The following is an 18,353-nucleotide window of genomic DNA, read 5'->3' on the forward strand; positions in this document are numbered from 1 at the left end:
TTTGTTCACCCACTGAGCCATCTCATTGATCCTCTTCTAAATTTTTGACAATTGACATGTGGGGGCTGGAGAGATGACCCAGCAGATAAGAGCACTTGCTGTTCATGCAGAGGACCTGGGTTCAATTGCCAGTACCCATATGGCAGCTCAAAACCATCTGTAACTCTTGTCCCAAGGGATTGGTGATGGGGTTGTCCTTCTGTATATGTTTCTCTTATTGGTTGATGAATAAAACACTGATTGGCCAGTAGCCAGGAAGGATGTATAGGTGGGGCTACCAATCGAAAATTAGGGGGAGAGGACACAGAGAGGAGCCGTCAGAGGGAAGCCATGTAGCTGCTGAAGGAGTAAACATGCTGGAGCATTTTCTGGTAAGCCAAAACCACATGGAGATACACAGTTTAATAGAAATGGGTTAATAATTAAGAGAGAGCTAGCCAGTAAGAAGCCTAATCTATCGGCCAAACGGTTTATAATTATTATAAGTCTCTGTGTGTTTATTTGAGGCTAAACGGCTGTGGGACCAGGTGGGACAGATACTCCATAAATAGATTGGCTTCATGGTCTCCCTTCTAGTTTTACAGACAATAATCACACCCACAAAACCACAAACATATAAAGTAAAAACGTGTATTTTTGCTAGGATGCACCAGAGAGAAAATGTGCTTTCTTTCTCTTTGGGGGGGGTGAGTTTTATTTCTGAATTTTGTACTTCAAAATCAGATCATAATTATTTTATGGACTTGTCCTTTAGGATACTCAATGTTTGATTTGGGCACTATTTGTTTTGACTTAATTGGCTACTTTGCTGATAAGCCCTGAAAAGCAACTTGCTATTTGTACTTTGCATAAATAATCCTGAGTCACTTAATCATATTAGGATTTGGTAAAGTCAAAATGAATTGTGTGCTGAGGAGACTCGATGTTGGCCTCAGCTCCTAGGCTGAAATCAGCAGATTGGCTCATGAAAATTTATGTATTGAGACAAAGAAAAGGATCTAGCAGAAAGCAACATCTCTTATCCTGGGCTTGGCAGCAGGGAAGAGGACAAGGAGTGGAAACCCTGCGATCTGAAAAGCAGACTGAAAGGTGACAAAGAAGCTGAAGATGGGTGGTGGAGAGAGGTATAACATTCCAGCCCCCTATTCTAGAATTGTTAGTAAGAACCAACAACAGCACAATAGACAGAAGACCAAGGATCAGAATTTCCAGATGAAGATGGTTCCTAAGAAAAAAGAAAGAGGACAGGGGGACAATCCATTGGCAGCTGCATGGCAGGCCATGCAGAATGAGGAAAAGAACAAGAGCCTTGCTAACAACCTGAATTGAGAATGTGCTTTCTTCTGTGTGTGAGAATTGTTAAGTCACACAATGCCATTCCATTTATTTTCTCATAAATGTTATGATTCTCCCTTTTAAATGCCTTTTATTAATTTATTTTTTACATTCCAATGACAGTTCCCCGTCCTTTCCTCCTACTATCCCTCCCACCCCCCAACTCCAATCTGCTCCACAGAGACGGTAAGGTCTCCCCTAGTAAGTCTACTAAGTCTGTCCCATCATCTCATTGAGGCAGGACCAAGGCACCTCTCCACCCCCACACCCCTATGTCTAGGCTGAGCCCATATATAATGGGCTCTACTGAGTCAGTTTGTGCATTGGAGTTAGATCTTGGACCACTGCCAGTGGCCTCATATATTGTCCCAGTCATACCATTGTCAACTATATTAAGGGAGTCAAGTTCGGTCTTATGCAGGTTCCCCATTTGTCAAACCAGAGTCAGTGATCTCTCACTAGCTTGAGTCAGCTGATTCTGTGAGTTTTCCCATCATGGTCTTGACTCCTTTATTCATATTATCGCTCCTCCTTCACTTCCATTGTACTCCAGGAGCTTGGCCCATTGATTAGTTGTGGATTTCTGCATCTGCTCCCATCTGTTTCTGGAAGAGGGTTCTAGCTTCTCTGGGGCTGTAGGTTGGGTATCTTTTGCTTTATGTCTGGTATCCACTTATAGGTGAGTACATAGTGGTCTTGGTTATCTCACTCAGGATGGTTTTTTTCTAGTTCTGTCCATTTGGTGCGAATTTCAAGATGTCATTTTTTATTGCTGAGTAGTACTCCATTGTGTAAATGTACCACATTTTCTTTATCCATTCTTCAGGTGAGGGACATCTAGGCTGTTCCCAAGGTCTGACTATTGTGAATAATGTTGCTCTGAACATAGTTGAGCAAATGCCCTTGTGGTAAGAATGTACCTCCTTTGGTTATATGCCCCAAAGTGGTATTGTAGGTATTGTTTTTATTTGTATGTATACGTGTGCACTTGGGTGTTGTGTGTATGCACATGAGTGCGGATGTCTATAGAGGCCAGAAGAGGGTGCTAGATTCTCAGGCGCTGAAAGTTAAAGGTGCTTATGAGCTCAGGTCCTCCAGAAGAACAGCAGATACTCTTACTGCTGCTCCTTCTCTCCAGCCCCATGATTGCATTTTTAAGGCAGCATAAAAATCCATTGCATATATTGAGCATTTTTTCTTACTCATTGATCTGAATCTGTTTCTTAGCTGTTATGAAGAACACAGCAATAAACATGGATGTGTAAGGTCCTCTGTGGTAGGGGCTTACAGTCCTTTGAGCATATACTTGGGAATGTTATGGCTGGATCATATGGTACTTGCATTTTTAGTGTTTTTCAGTGCCCTTCATCCTGATTTGTGTACTGGCCACACCAGTTTACATCCCTACCAGTAATGTGTAAGGATTTTTCTTTCTGCATATCCTCTCCAGCCTTTGCCATTATCAGTTTTCTTGCTGGTAGCCATTCTGTCTGGTGTGAGATGGAATCACAATGTAGTTTTAATGTCCATTTCCCAGGTGGGTAAAGGAATAACATAGTAGTTACTGTGCCACTTCTAATTCCAAAAAGTAGTCTGTATCTCTGGCTGCAGGAGTTTTCAGTTTTAAGGCAGATAGCATGTTCAATGTCCTATTTGCTGTCTTTTAAGCTCTGTATCTTCTAGTATGGCATATATGTCAGAACAGATTTTTGAACCTGCCTTTTAAATCACAAAGTATCTCTATGGCCCTGAACAATTTACTTAAGTTCTCCAAGTAAACTTACCCATCTCTAAAATAACAATCCATTCTACGGTGTGGAGTTAAAAGATTGAAGAGAATGCCACCAAGTATATAGTAAGCAATAAATATTTTCTTAATGATACCAAGCTGAATCTGTTCCTTAAGGTGATAAATTGAGGATGTTGCCATCACAGGGGGAGAGGGAATGGGGCAGAGATAAAACCTGGAGATGTATAACTAAAGCAGACAAAACAGAAGCCATATACTGAAATCAGTTAGAAAAAGAAGGCTGGATTGTGAAGTTACATAGTGAGTCTCAGAATCCACTTGAAAGATATACACATGAGGCTCAAAGGGATAAATTCTTTGATTTGAAAGCTTCAGTTGAGAGAATACATCGATGATGAATACAAAGAAGCCACAGTGAGATACTACGTCACTACAAAAAGGTCAAAAACTAACAAATACTGCTAAAGATTTGAAAATTGTTGCTGTGGACATATATTTGTGGAAAATAATAGGAAGATTCCTCACAATGAGAACTAGAACTATCACATGATACAACAGTCCCACTACTGGGTTCAAATCCAGAGGAAATGAAATAAGTATGATTCAATACTCATAGGTTAGTTGCAGTATTATTCACCAGAGCCCAGATACGGAAGCACCCTGTGTGTTCATTGGCAGATGAAGATATAAAGAAAGTGTTGTACAAATGCACAGTAGAACATTCTTCAATATCAAAACAATGCAGTTTGGAACTGGAGAGATGGCTCAGCAGTAAAGAGCACTGGCTTCTCTTCCAGGGGAACCAGGTTGAATTCCCACTGCCCCCATGGCAGCTCACAAGCATCTGGAACTCCAGTTCCAGGGGATCTGGCATCGTCTTCTAAATTCCATAGGCAGCAGGCATACACATAATGTACAGACATGCTTGCAGACAAAACAGACATACACATTTTTTTAAATGTAGAAAGAGGAAAAATGCAATTTAATAATTTGCAGCAACATGGATAGAATTGGAGGATATTTGTTATATGAAATGTATCTGGCATAGAAAAACAACACCGTATATTTAAAGGTTGATAGGAGCAACCTTTAAAAGTTGTTTGCATAGAAAGTAGGGAATGGAATCCTGTCTACTAGAATCTGGGAAGGGTATAAGGAGAAGAGGATGGACAGAGAATGGTTTCAGAGTACAGAGATAAAGTTGGGTAGGAGGAATAACCTCTAATGTTCTATAGCAGAGTAGGATAACTGTAGTTGAAAAATAACTTTTTAAACATTAAAAACTTGTAGGGAGAATTGTGAATGTTCACATCACAAAGAAATATATGTCAGTTGCCCTGAACTGATTACTACATAAGTATAGAGAAATGTATTGAAATGTCACAGTGTGTCCTGTTATTTTGTATAGTTATATGTCAGTGTTTTAAAAATATGAGCTAGGGAGACTGGTCAGTGGGTAAGAGACTTCCTGTGCAAGGATGAACACCTGGGTTTGAGTTTCCATGACCCACATAAAATGGGGTACCATCATGCATGCCTTTTATCCCAGCTGTGTGGAAGAGACAGATGGAGCCAGGGAACTTGCAAGCCTGACAGCAGAGCCACCGAAATGGTAGGCTTCAGGATATCTGAGAGACCCTGTCTCAGAATATAGCAGATTCTTACAGAGGAAGACACCTGAGGTTCTCCTCTGGTCTTTGCTTATACACGCACCCATACATGTAAATACACATGTACAACACAACTCATCAGATACAAAATGAAATAATAATTAAAAGGGCCTTATTGGATGAGTAATAGCATAATGCATTTATTGAAATGTGTTATGAAGCTAGAATCAAACATCCGTTTATATTTGATCCTAGATCTTTTGTAGTTTAAATTTTTAACCTCTTAGGCATATTTGCATTTATTTTAATGTTGTGAAGTTAGGTGTCTAAACCTTTTTCCCCCAAATAAATAACCTATTGTTTTAAAGGCTAAGCATCATTTCAATGTTTCACTCTTCCCCTACTGATCAGAAGAGAACAACTCTAAATTAAGATGCACGCACACTCATGAACACACGGAAACACAAGCGCACGTGCACACGCACACTTCACAGCATGCTTGTGTGTATTGTGGTTTATCTGTTGAACTGTTGGGCTATTAAAATTGGGCTCTGTATCTTACCTCAAAGAGCACAGTACTGAGGCCATTGTTCTAGCAGAACACTTGCTGATCATGTACAGGGCTGTGGAATAATCCCCAGCATCATACACACACACACACACACACACACACACACACGGGGGAGAGAGAGAGAGAGAGAGAGAGAGAGAGAGAGAGAGAGAGACAGAGAGAGAGAGAGACAGAGACAGAGACAGAGAGAGAGAGAATACAATGAAGGCTGAACAATGACAGTGTAAATGAATGCATTCAAATATATAAAAGTTTACTATTTCTGAAAATTAAAGTGATACCAGCCAGAAAGTTAAACATGAAAGCAAAACCAAGAGAACATTATTTGTTTTCTGAAGTGTATGGGTTAGGATAATATTCTTACTGCCAAATACTGACAAAACAAGAGAAGACAGCAATTCCCAAGAGTGAACTGGAGCAAAGACTCAAATAGGTGAATCATAGTAGAAAAGCTGCAAATAGACAACTTGAGAAGATGCTCCATCTTCATAGTCACTGAGGAAATAGAAACAACAATTTAAATATCAGACTAAATGTTTATTCAAATTGAGAAATGTTACCATGCATGTATGTTTGTGTGCTATGACACATGGATGGAGGTCAGAGGACAACTTGTGCGAGTGGTTCTTGCCTTCTGCTCTGCTGTAGGTTCTGAGGAGTTGCCCACAGATCACCAAGGTTGCATAGCAAGTGCTTTACCCACTACTAAACCATCCCCCTGGATTGGCTATATTTTTAATGATAATATTCACTTTTGCCTGTGAATCAGACAATCAGACACTAGCAAAATACTGAGTGAAACTCTCATATGCTAGAATATCATATACCCATTTAAAATCATATTCTCAAGTAAGAATGACAATACGATTATGTCTATTAAATAAAAATAATGGGCTGATGGTGTGGTTCAGTGGGGGAAGGTACTAGTTAGGAGAATGACTCCCTTGGTTTAATTCCCACTGTTGCATGCCTATAATCCCAGTGACTGGGCAGGGGAGGCAGGAATATCAGAAGTCTTCTTTGGATTCACAACAAATTCACTGCCATCTGAAGATACATAAAATTGGTTCTCAAAATGTTTCCCTTTAGTTCACCACTCTTCCACCCCTCCAGACATTCTTCCTGCCCCTGGGTCTTCCCTCATGGTGTCTACACAGTCTAAAACTAGAGGGTACACTTGGGATTCCTGCTTCTACAACTGTGGAACCTATAAAAAAATCCCATAGTCTCTATATATGTAAGTACAAAGGTATTTGTATGTATAAAGAAGATAGATCAAACTATAATTTCCTCCTGGCTTTTGGGTTATGAATGGTTTTCACTACTTTTTTGTAGTTCAATTTAACTGAATCCAGTTTTCTTTGATAATGAGAAAGGCCTTGGGAAAATAATTCCCTCAGAGTGGGCTTTGAATCTCCTTGGCTGTCTCTTGTCCTCAGCACGTAAGTGCAAGGACAAAGCCCTCACTTCTGCCATACCTCACATCACTCTTTGAAATATACATTTATCCTGTCTTTTATGTTGTTCATTAGTCTAGTCACGTAGCCCTGGGCTCGCAAGCTCTCACCCCAGAAGGGTGCAGCAGCACAGCTCTCTGGTCTGTCTGAGGTGACAGGCAAGGATACTTTCTGTCATCATGCCTTTCTATCCACGTACGCAAGGGCCCTCACGGGGAGGGGACCAACTGGGAGCCAGTACTTGTAGTTGAGACAAACATGAGTCGGACATGCTTAGGGGAAGGAATTCTGTCAATGTCCCTAGTGGTGTCAACAGGCCATGTGCTCAATAGTCACCTCCTTTGCTAGTATCAACACTAGGGAATATGCCATCTCTGCCCTCTTCCCTGTCTACCAGATTAGCTCTCTGACTCAAACTCCCTACTCTATTGTCATTTCTGTGGACCAAGACACCATCAATCAGACCCTGTTGCTTACTATTAGTTGTCAAGGATAAAAGGTTAGTAATGTAGAAACAGCATGGATTTGATGTCCAACAAGTTGGGATTTGAATCCAGGTTGCATTAATTTCCAGGTAATGACTATGGGTAAGTGATCGATTTGCACTAAATTGAGTAAATATTCAAGTATGTTCTCTGAAGAATCCTTAATAAGGGTGTCTGTTATAGCTATACCATACACAGTGGTATAAGCATTGTATCAATCCATTTATTTATTTTTTGCTACTACAGTGAAATACTTACGGTGGGCATTTCAGAAAGAAAAGAGGTTTAGAGGCCTCCACTGGGTACCACATCCTGTGTTCCTGCATAATCTGGCCATTTCACCTACACTACTGCCAACATCTAGGCTTCTCCCAAGACCCTCCTTACCTGACATCACCAACAGGTCCCTTTTGTTTTCATCTAGCCTCTGCACCCACCCCAAATTTCCATCTCCCCTTTAGGATCTAGCTTGGTGAGTCCCATGACCTCCCTATCCTTACTTTCTCCCAAACCTGCCAGATCTAGCCTGGGGGCCCAGCTTGGTCTGGCTCTCCTGCTTACACCAAAAATGATCTCTAGGCTTTGGCCAGGATCCTCCCTAACTATTCTACAACTCACAAGACCGTCCCATGATATATCTAATCTTTCAACTGAGCCAGATCTTCTACCCTTCCACTGCAGGACTGGACCAGGAAGCACATTTTGTAGGCCAGTCTAGTCCCCTCTGTCTACCTGACTTCAATCCATCCAAGCCATTTTCAACCTCGAGGCCCAACCTGCCTACACTTCCTTTCTTCTGCCCCAATCTGCTCTGTTATCAGAGTCATTATCAGAGTCAGAACTAACAAAAGAAATCCATAGCTGGCAGTGTTGACACATGCCTTTAATCCCAGTACTTGGGAGGCAGAGTCAAGAACATCTTCATCTGTTCTACAGAGAGAGTTTCAGGACAGCCAGGGCTAATTGAGAAACTCTGTCTTGTTAGACAAAACAAAACAAGTCCACATGCTCAGATCTCATCACAAAAATACAGTGTGAAAGATCAAGCCAGTATCTTCTCTCCAAAATGTGCCAGTCCTGTAGAAATGTTTGCCAGTGAGAATTTCCTACATGAACCTGAGGGACAGAATTTAAAAGAACAATGATAAACTTCATCAAAGAACTCAAGGAGTTTAAAGAAGGTGGAAATAGCTCAATGAAATTAAGGAGAAAGAGCTCAAGCAGGGGTTTTCAACCTGTGGGTTGTGACCCCTTTGGGGGTTGAATATTGGATATTTTGCATATATTTACATTGTAATTCACAACAACAAAATTACTATCATGAAGTAGAAACAAAATAATTTTATGGTTGGGGATCACCACAACATGAGGAACTGTATTAAAGGGTCACAGCAGTAGGAATGTTGAGAACCACTGTGTAGACCATCAACATGAGGAACTGTATTAAAGGGTCACAGCATTAGGAAGAGTGAGAACCACTGTCTAGACCATCAACATGAGGAACTGTATTAAAGGGTCACAGCATTAGGAAGGGTGAGAACCACTGTCTAGACCATCAACATGAGGAACTGTATTAAAGGGTCACAGCATTAGGAAGGGTGAGAACCACTGTCTAGACCATCCACATGAGGAACTGTATTAAAGGGTCACAGCATTAGGAAGGGTGAGAACCACTGTCTAGACCATCAACATGAGGAACTGTATTAAAGGGACACAGCATTAGGAAGGGTGAGAACCACTGTCTAGACCATCAACATGAGGAACTGTATTAAAGGGTCACAGCATTAGGAAGGGTGACAACCACTGGGCCTTCAGGAGACTAGGTGCCTAAGTGATGACCAAGAAAACACAAACAAGGCTGATAGAAATGACAAAGACAATCCAGGACTTGAGAACAAAATTCAGTAAGGAGATAGAAAAATTGAAGAGGGCTCAAGCTGGAATGAAGAGGAAAGTGAGAGCCCCCATAAATTCAATTAGCGGACTTGAAGGAAAGCCTTACAAGTAGGAAATAGAATCAGAGTATAGAATATCAGGATTTGAAGACTTAGACCAAATAAGCATTGAGTATGAACAATTTAAAACAATAAAAGGAAGGAGCACACAGAAAATGTAGGATACCATGAAAAAAATTAAACTTTTTAATTATAGGCATAGATGGAGAAGAATCCCAAATTAATGGCATGGACCATCTCTCTTCAACAAGATCATAGAAGGAAACTTTCCCAAACTAGAATAAAGACACACCCCTACAGATACAAGAAGCATACTAAACACCAAATAGAGATAGTGAGAAGAGAAAATCCCCACATCCCCATGGCATATCATAGTTAAAACACAAACTATACATAACTAAGAAAATGTATTGAAAGCTGCAAGAGAAAATTAAAAAAAGTAAGTCACATATAAAGGAAAACCCATCAGAATACAGCTGACTTCCCAATGGAAACTGTAAAAGCCAAAAAAGCTTAGAGCAATGCATTCCCAGTCCTTAAAGACCATGATGGCAGTCCACACCAGCCTGCAAGCAGGTGAGAGACCTGCCCCCAGACTGTGCCCCACCCCTGCCACCCACAGGATTCTATCTTTCCAAGACCAACTCTGCTGCCCAACTCCACACACCCGAACATCATCCCTGTGGCCAGCCCTCCCTTGCAGACTCTATAGGCACAGTTACAAACCACACTAGTTGGAAGAACAGGCACAGGCACAAGCCACACATGTTGGAAGAAAAGATAAAGACTATGATGGCCAGTCTAGACTAATATAATCAGCATAACTATCTGCCAGTATTGAAGGAGATAGAAAGACTTTCTATGACAAACAATTTTAACATTTTTAAACTGTTGCCCCTGTTTTACCAGAGGCCACACCAGCATCCAGAACCCCAGGTAAGCCCTGTCCCCATTGCCTGCAGACAGCCAACATTCCCTCAGTGCCTGCCCAGGCCACCCCCAATCACCTCCCTCTCCTTGTCACCATATCTGGGTCCACAACCCTGGTGCAAGCCCCCTGCTCCACCAGAAGCCACGCTGGCAACCAGGACCCCTGTTTAACCTCCACCCCTTACAGACTGCCAACACTCAGTGCCTGCACAGCCTATCCCCAACTCCCCTCCACCCCTTGTCACCATATCTGAGCCCACAACTCTGGTGGGAAGGTCTCTAACCCATCAGAGGCCATTCTGGCTAGCTGCCAGAACTCCAGGTAGACTGGTTGCCCATAGACCACCCTGTAGGGAGATCTTACTAGGTACTTGTGGCGCTTACTAGTTACTTGTGGTACTAGGTACTGTGGCCATGCCCAAATGCGTGTGGCCACAGGTGCCTATGGGGCGTGTGAGATTTAGGCCTGAGGGACAGGCTCACTCTTTCAGCATTCTGGTCAAATCTCGGAGGGTAGCTGAGCATGGATGCTCGGATTGCTGACCCTGGGTTGTTGGTTTCTCATGTAAGTGATTTCTTCCCAATAAAATTAACCTATGTCACTCCTATCCCATGTATGGCAATCTTATTCCAACACCACTCCCACTTTCTCAGTGTGCACCCAACCCATCCCAAACAAGCCCTTCCCTCCTCATCACCATATCTGGCCTCCAGCTCCAGCAGAGGCACCCTGCTGGACCAGAGAACCACAGGTAGCCTGCACAGCCCAGCACTGTCCTCACTCCTTCTGCCCAGCCTACCTCCAACCCCCACGCTTCCTCATCACCATATCCCAACCCCAACTCCTGCAGAAGGACCCCCCCCCGATAGACCAGAGGCCATGCCAGCTGCCAGAACAGCAGCCCCCAACTCAAATAGAGACACTACTTAACTATAGGCCACAGAGAGGAAACAGAAACCAAGGAAAAACACCCATTCAACAAAGATAAACTCAGAAATTGATACCTCGTCCTGTAATTACCCCAAACCAAGATGCCTAGACACCAGTGTAAGACCACAATCAGCAACAGCCAGGGCACTATATCACCACCAGAACCCAGCTATCCTAATACAGTGAGGCCTGAATATTCCAACACAGCTGAAGCACTAGAAAATGACCTTAAAACCAACTGTATGAAGATGATAGAAGTCCTTAAGGAGGAAAAGAACAAATCCCTCAAAGAAATCCAGGAAAACACAAACGATTGGAGGAAATGAGTAGATCTCTTAAAGCCAAGAAAAAAGAAGTTGAGGGAAATGAATAAAACTGTTCAAGATCTGAAAATGGAAATCGAAGCAATAAAACACAAACTGAAGGAATCCTGAAAAAAGTCTATAACCCCTCAGGAACTACAGATGCAAACATCACCAACAGAACGTGAGACATGGAAGAGAGAATCTAATGCATTGAGATGAGTCAAAGAAATGTTAGATCTAAAAACTTACTGACATAAAAACATCCAGGAAATCTGGGACACCATGAAAAGGCCAAACCTAAGAATACTAGGAATAAGAAGAATCTCTGCTCAAAGGCCCAGAAAATATTTTTTCATCATTTTAAATTTATTTTTATATACCAACCATAGTTTCCCCTCCCTCTTCTCCTCCCGTTCCCTTCCCTTCTCCCCTCACCCTCCATCTAGTCTTCCGTCTTCATTCAGATGGGGTAAGGCCTCCCATGGGAATCAGCAAAGCATGGCATATCAAGTTGAGGTAGGACCAAGGTCCTCCTCCCCACATCAAGGCTGGGTGAGGCATCCCACCATAAGGAATAAGTTCCAAAGAGCCAGCTCACGAGTCAGGGATAGGTCCTGGTCCCACTGCTAGGGGCCCCACAAAAGACCAAGCTACAAAACTGTCACCTAGATGCAGAAGGCCTAGGTTGTTCCCATGTTGGCTCCCACAAGCTCAGGTCAGCTGTCGCTAGATTTCCCCATCATTATTTTGACCTCCCTTGCTCAAATAATCCCTCCACCCTCTCTTCAACTGGACTCCCAGAGCTCAGCCCAGTGCTTGGCTGTAGTTCTCTGTATCTTCTTCCATCATGTACTGGATGAAGACTCTATGATGGCAATTAGAGGAGTCACCAATCTGATTACAGGGGATGGCAAGTTCAGGCACCCTCTCCACTATTGCTAGGATCTTAGCTGGGGTCATCCTTGTGGGTTCCTGGTACCAGGTTTCTCTATAATCCCATATTGACCCCCTCTCTCAAGATATCTCTTTCACTACTCTCCCCTCCATCCCACCCCAAACTTGACCATCCGATCCCTCATGTTCCCATCATTTCCTTTGCTCTACTTCTCCCTGCCCCCATTTTACCTAGGATGTCTCATCTATTTCTTCTAGGGAGATCCATGCATCCCTCTTAGGGTCCTCCTTGTTACCTAGCTTCTCTGGGGCTGAGGATTGTAGCTTGGTTATCCTCTGCTTTACATCTAATATACACTTATGAGTGAGTACATACCGTGTTTGTCTTTCTGGGTCTGGGTTATCTCACTCAGGATTTTTTTCGAGTTCCATCCATTTGCCTGGAAATTTCATGATGTCACTGTTTTTTTTCCCACTGAGTAATACTCCATTGTGTAGATATACCACATTTTCTTTATCCATCCTTTGGTTGGGGGGGCATCTAGGTTGTTTCCAGGTTCTGGCTATTATGAATAATGCTGCTATGAACATAGTTAAGCAAGTGTCCTTCTGGTATGGTTGAGCATCCTTTGGGCATATGTCTGAGAGTGCTATCACTGGGTCTTGAGGAAGATTGATTCCCAATTTCCCAGAAAATATTTTTAACAAAATCATAGGAGAAATTTTTTCTAAAGAAGGACACTGGTATACAGCTACAAGAAGTTTACAGAACACCAAATAGGTTGGATCAGAAAAGACAGTCCCCTCACCACACAATAAACAAAACACTAAACAATACAGAGCAAAGAAAGAATATTAAAAGCTGCAAGGAAAAAATCAAGTAACATACAAATGCAGACCTATCAGAATTACACTCGACTTCTCAATGGAGACTTTAAAAGCCAGAAGGGCCTGAACAAATGTCTTACAGACTCAGACCATGGATGCCAGCCTAGACTAGTATATCCAGCAAAAATTTCAACTACCATAGATGGAGAAAACAAGGTATTTCATGACAAAGTCAAGTTCAAACAATGTTCTATCCACAAATCTAACCCTACAGAGGTAGTAAAAGGAAAAATCCAACCCAAGAAGGTTAACTACACCCATGGAAACACAAGAAACAAATAATCTCACTCTAGCAAAAAACAGGTGTTATTGAAGTGGCTGTATACAAGATTAAAAAAACTCAGTATCCCATCTTTATACAAATGACCAAAGGACTGAGAAGGAAATCAGGGAAGCAACACCCTTCACAATAGCCACAAATCATATAAAATATCTTGGTGTAATTCTAACCAAGCAAGTGAAAGTCTTATAAGACAAAAGTCTTTGAAGAAGTAAATTGAAGAAGACACCAGAAGATGGAAAGATCTCCTATGTTCATGCATTGGTAAGTTAACAGTAAAAAATAGCCATTCTATTAAAAGTAATCTACAGATTCAATGCAATCCTCATAAAAATTCCAACACAGTTCTTTCAGACTTTGAAATGACAACACACAACTTCATATGGAAAAACAAAAAAACCAGGATAGCTAAAACAATACTGTACAATAGAAGAACATTCAGAGGTATCACCATCCCTGATTTCAAGTGATACTACAGAGCTATACTAATAAAAACTGCATGGTATTACCATAAAAACAGACAGGGATCAATGGAATTGAATTGATGACCCAGATGTAAATTCACACACCTATGTACACCTGATTTCTGATAAAGAAGCCAGAAATACACAATGGAAGAAAAGAAAGCATCTTCAACAAATGGTGCTGGTTTAACTGGATGTCACCATGTAGAAGAATGCAAATAGATCTATATCTATAACCATGCACAAAACTCAAGTCTAAGTGGATTAAAGACCTTGACATAAAACCAGATACACTGAACCTGATAAAAGAGAAAGTAGGAGATAGCCTTGAACTAATTGGCACAGGAGACAGCTTCCTGAACAGAATACCATTAGAGCAGGCACTAAGATCTACAATTAATAAATGGGACTTCATGAAACTGAAAAGCTTCTGCATGGTAAAGGACACTGTCTAAAGGACAAAATGGCAGCCTAGAGAATGGGAGAAGATTTTTACCAACTCCACATCTGACAGAGTTAATATCATATATGTGATATATAATACGTCAATAACCTGGACAGCAACAAACCAAATAATCCAATTAAAACTGGGGTACAAATCTAAACAGAATTCTCAACAGAAGAATCTCAGATGGCCGAGAAACACTTAAAGAAATGTTCAACATCCTTAGTTATCAGGGAAGCACTAATCAAAATGACTCTGAGATTCCATCTTACACCTGACAGAATGGCTAAGATAAAAAACATGAGTGACAGTTTATGCTGGAGAGGATGTGAAGCAAAGGCAACACTTCTCCATTGCTGCTGGGGGTGTCAACTTGTAAAGCCACTATGGGAATCAGTATGGCAGTTCTTCAGAAAATTGGGAATTTATATATCTCAAGACCACTCTTGGGCATATTGCCAAAGGATGCACCATCCTACCACAAGGACATTTGATCAACTATATTCATAGCAGCTTTATTCATAATAGTCAGAAACCGGAAACAACCTAGATGTCCCTCAACCAAAGAATGGATAAAGAGAATGTGGTACATTTACACAATGGAGTATTACTCAGCTGTAAAAAACAATGACATCATGAAATGTAGGAGAAACTGCTGGCCAGCCTACCCAAGCCATAGTCGCCCTGTCCAGGTGCCCAGGCCAGCCCAATATGAGCATGCTTGGCCAGCACTTCCTCCATGAGCCAAGCCTGCCTCTATGCTCAGAGACTGCTGACAAAGAGACGCCTGACCAGAGACACCAATGAGAAAAGGACAACACAGTAGAGTCAGCTGCCTGACCAATGGGACTTTGGGAGAGGGTATAATGGCAGGCCTAACTTCCTTAATAAATGAGTCTACAGCTACTTTGCTACTCACTGACTCCCAGTGCCTGAGTCATTGGTGCTGCATCTTCTCACCCCCTCCCCCAAGGGGTGTCCAAGCAGGATCAGTCACAACAATGAAAATTGCAAGCAAATGGATGGAACTAGAAAAGATCATCCTGAGTGAAGTAACCCAGACCCAGAATGACAAGCATGGTATATAGTCACTTAAAAGTGGCTATTAGCTGTAAAGTAAAGGATAATCATGCTATAATCCACACATCCAGAGAGGCTAAGTAACAGGGAGGGCTGCACTCCCTCATAAGGTAAAATAGAATAGATTTTGCTGGTGTATTGGGGGCAGGTGGGGGTGGGAACAGGAGGGATCAGCTGGGGGTAGAAGGGAGAAAGTACTGGGAGAGATGACTGGAATTGTGGGGCATTTGGGGGTAATGTAGAAACCCAGTGCAGTGGAAACTCTCTGTACTCTACAAGACTGACCCTAGCAAACTCTTCTAGTAATGGGAGATACAGAGTCCAAACCAGCCATCTTCCATAACCAGGCAGTGTTCCAGCAGTGGGTCTGGGACATCAACATAGCCACAAAACCTTCCACCTACAATTTGTCTTGCCTGCAAAATGTGCTGGGGTAATGGTGGCATAGAACTTCTGGGAATGTCCAACCAATGACTGGTCAAGCTTCAGGCCCAGCCAAGGAGAGGGAGCCCATGCCTGACACTGATGGGGTAAGTACTTCTTCGTATATGTCTCTCTTATTTGTTAATGAATAAAACACTGTTGGCCAAGCTCAGTAAGTAGACCATGAGACGCTTAATCTCAGGGTCATGGGTTTGTGTCTCACGTTTTGCACCATTTGTAACAACTCTTTCCGCCAGCCACCTGGGTTCTGACACTGCTTTAGGGCCCCCAAATAACACACAGAGACTTAATATTAGTTACAATGCTGCTGGTTGATGACTAGGATTTCTTATTTGCTATCTCAGTCTTAATTATCAACCATAACTACTAATCTATATATTTTTATAAGGACTTATCTTACCGAGGACGCTGGCCTTATGTGTCCTCTCTTCCCGAGATCACACAGCGACTCCTCTTTACTACATTTCCAAGAATCCTCCTTCTCTTCTAGTCTTGCCTATCTTGCTTCCCTATTGGACAACAGTGTTTTATTCATTAACCAATAAGAGAGAGATATACACAGAAGGACTTCCCCCATCATGACACTGCCTGGATTGGCAAGAACCAGAGGCAGGGCAGCCCAGAGACCTAGGAGAGAAGCAAATACTACTGGGAAAAAGTCAATGAAATGATTCCTAAAGATATTCCACTATACTCATACATATGCGCCTAACACAATTATCATCAGAGGGGTGTCTTTCAGCAACTAATGGGAACAGATGCAGAGACCTACAGCCAAGCACTAGGCAGAACCAGGGTAACCCCACAGAAGAAGAGGAAGAAGCATTGTAGGAGCCAGAGGTGTTGAGTACACCATGAGAACAGGGCCCACAGAATACTCAACTAAGCGGGGCTCACAGGAGCTCACAGAGACTGAACTGACAATCAGGGACCCTGAATATGGTTGTATAGATTGGTGTTCTTCTGGGTCTCTCCAAAGTGGGAGTGAGTGTGTGTGTGTGTGTGTGTGTGTGTGTGTGTGTGTGACTCATTGCCTGCTCTTGGGGCCCTTCTCCCACTGGGTTGCCTCATCCAGTCTTGATATGAGGTTTTGATCCTAGTCCTTTTTTTTTTTTTTGGTTTTTCGAGACAGGGTTTCTCTGTGGCCTTGGAGCCGGTCCTGGTACTCACTCTGTAGATCAGGATGGCCTGGAAATCATGGAGATCCACCTGTCTCTGCCTCCAGAGTGCCTGGATTAATGGCATGCACCGCTACCGCCCAGCATTTTTTCCCCCTTGGTGCCTAGTGTTATTGTAATTTGTTAGGCCATACTAGGTTACTTGGTTGATATCCCTGGGAGGCCTGCTCTTTTTTGTAAGGAAAACAGGAGGAGTAGATATGGGAGAGAAGGGAGGGGGGAGGTGCTCAGAGGATTGGAGGGAGGGGAAACTACAGAGAAAAATAGAAAAGAGCTTTGTAGTGGGGTTAGAGAGAGGGCTCAGCAGCTAAGAGAACCACGTAATGGTTCACAACCTCTACTACTCCAGTTCCAGGGGATCCAATGCCCTCTTCTAACTTAAAGCACATATGTGGGCATCAAGCACATATGCAGTGCACATACATGCATGCAGGCAAAACACACATAAAATGAGCAAATCTAATGTAACAATGGAAAAAGATTATATCCAACAAACCAAACCTAAAGAAAATATGGGAAGTGTTTATTTTGGCTGAAGAAAGAAATGAGAAGAGCAGAAATACTGTGTAAAGAGATATGAAACCATAATTATTAAAACACAAAGTACCACTGAGAACACAGTATCAAAAATCATCAATGTGAATTAACACACACATTTCAATAATAACTTTAAATATCAATGGCTTCAGTTCTAAAATCATAAGACACATGCTGACTGAATGGATTAACAAAATCCATCTATCTATTCTCTATAAGTAACACAGCTTTGCTGGGCAGCACTGGCGCACGCCTTTAATCCCAGTACTCAGGAGGCAGAGGCAAGAGGATCTCTGTGAGTTCAAGGCCAGCCTGGTCTACAAAGTGAGTTCCAGGACAGCCAGGACTGTTACACAGAGAAACCCTATCTCACCCCCCCCCAAAAAAATAAATCAGATAGAGCTCAAATGACTTAATGATGCAAATGGAAAATTTTGGAAAACAGGAACAAACCAAACCCATACCCAGTTCAATACCAAAAAATGTGTATTAGTGTAATAGAAACAAAAAAAATGCAATCAACAAATCTAAGAGCTGGTTCTTCTAGAAGATAAGCAATCTCACTAGACCCTTGTCCCAAGTAAGCAAAAGAAAAGAAGAAAGACAAGACCCACATTTACAGAGTCAGAATTGAACAGGGAAACATTATAACAGATACTGAAGAAATTCCTAATGTTATAAAGAAATATTTTAATATTTTAAAATGTACTATGTATGGCATTAAGCTAGAAAACCTAAAAGAAATGGATAAACTTTTACATTCAGCCAAACCACCAAAATTAAACCACAAACTCAGCAACCTAAGCACACCCAT

This window comes from Cricetulus griseus, chromosome X (genome assembly GCF_003668045.3).
Source record: "Cricetulus griseus strain 17A/GY chromosome X, alternate assembly CriGri-PICRH-1.0, whole genome shotgun sequence".
Taxonomy (NCBI): domain Eukaryota; kingdom Metazoa; phylum Chordata; class Mammalia; order Rodentia; family Cricetidae; genus Cricetulus; species Cricetulus griseus.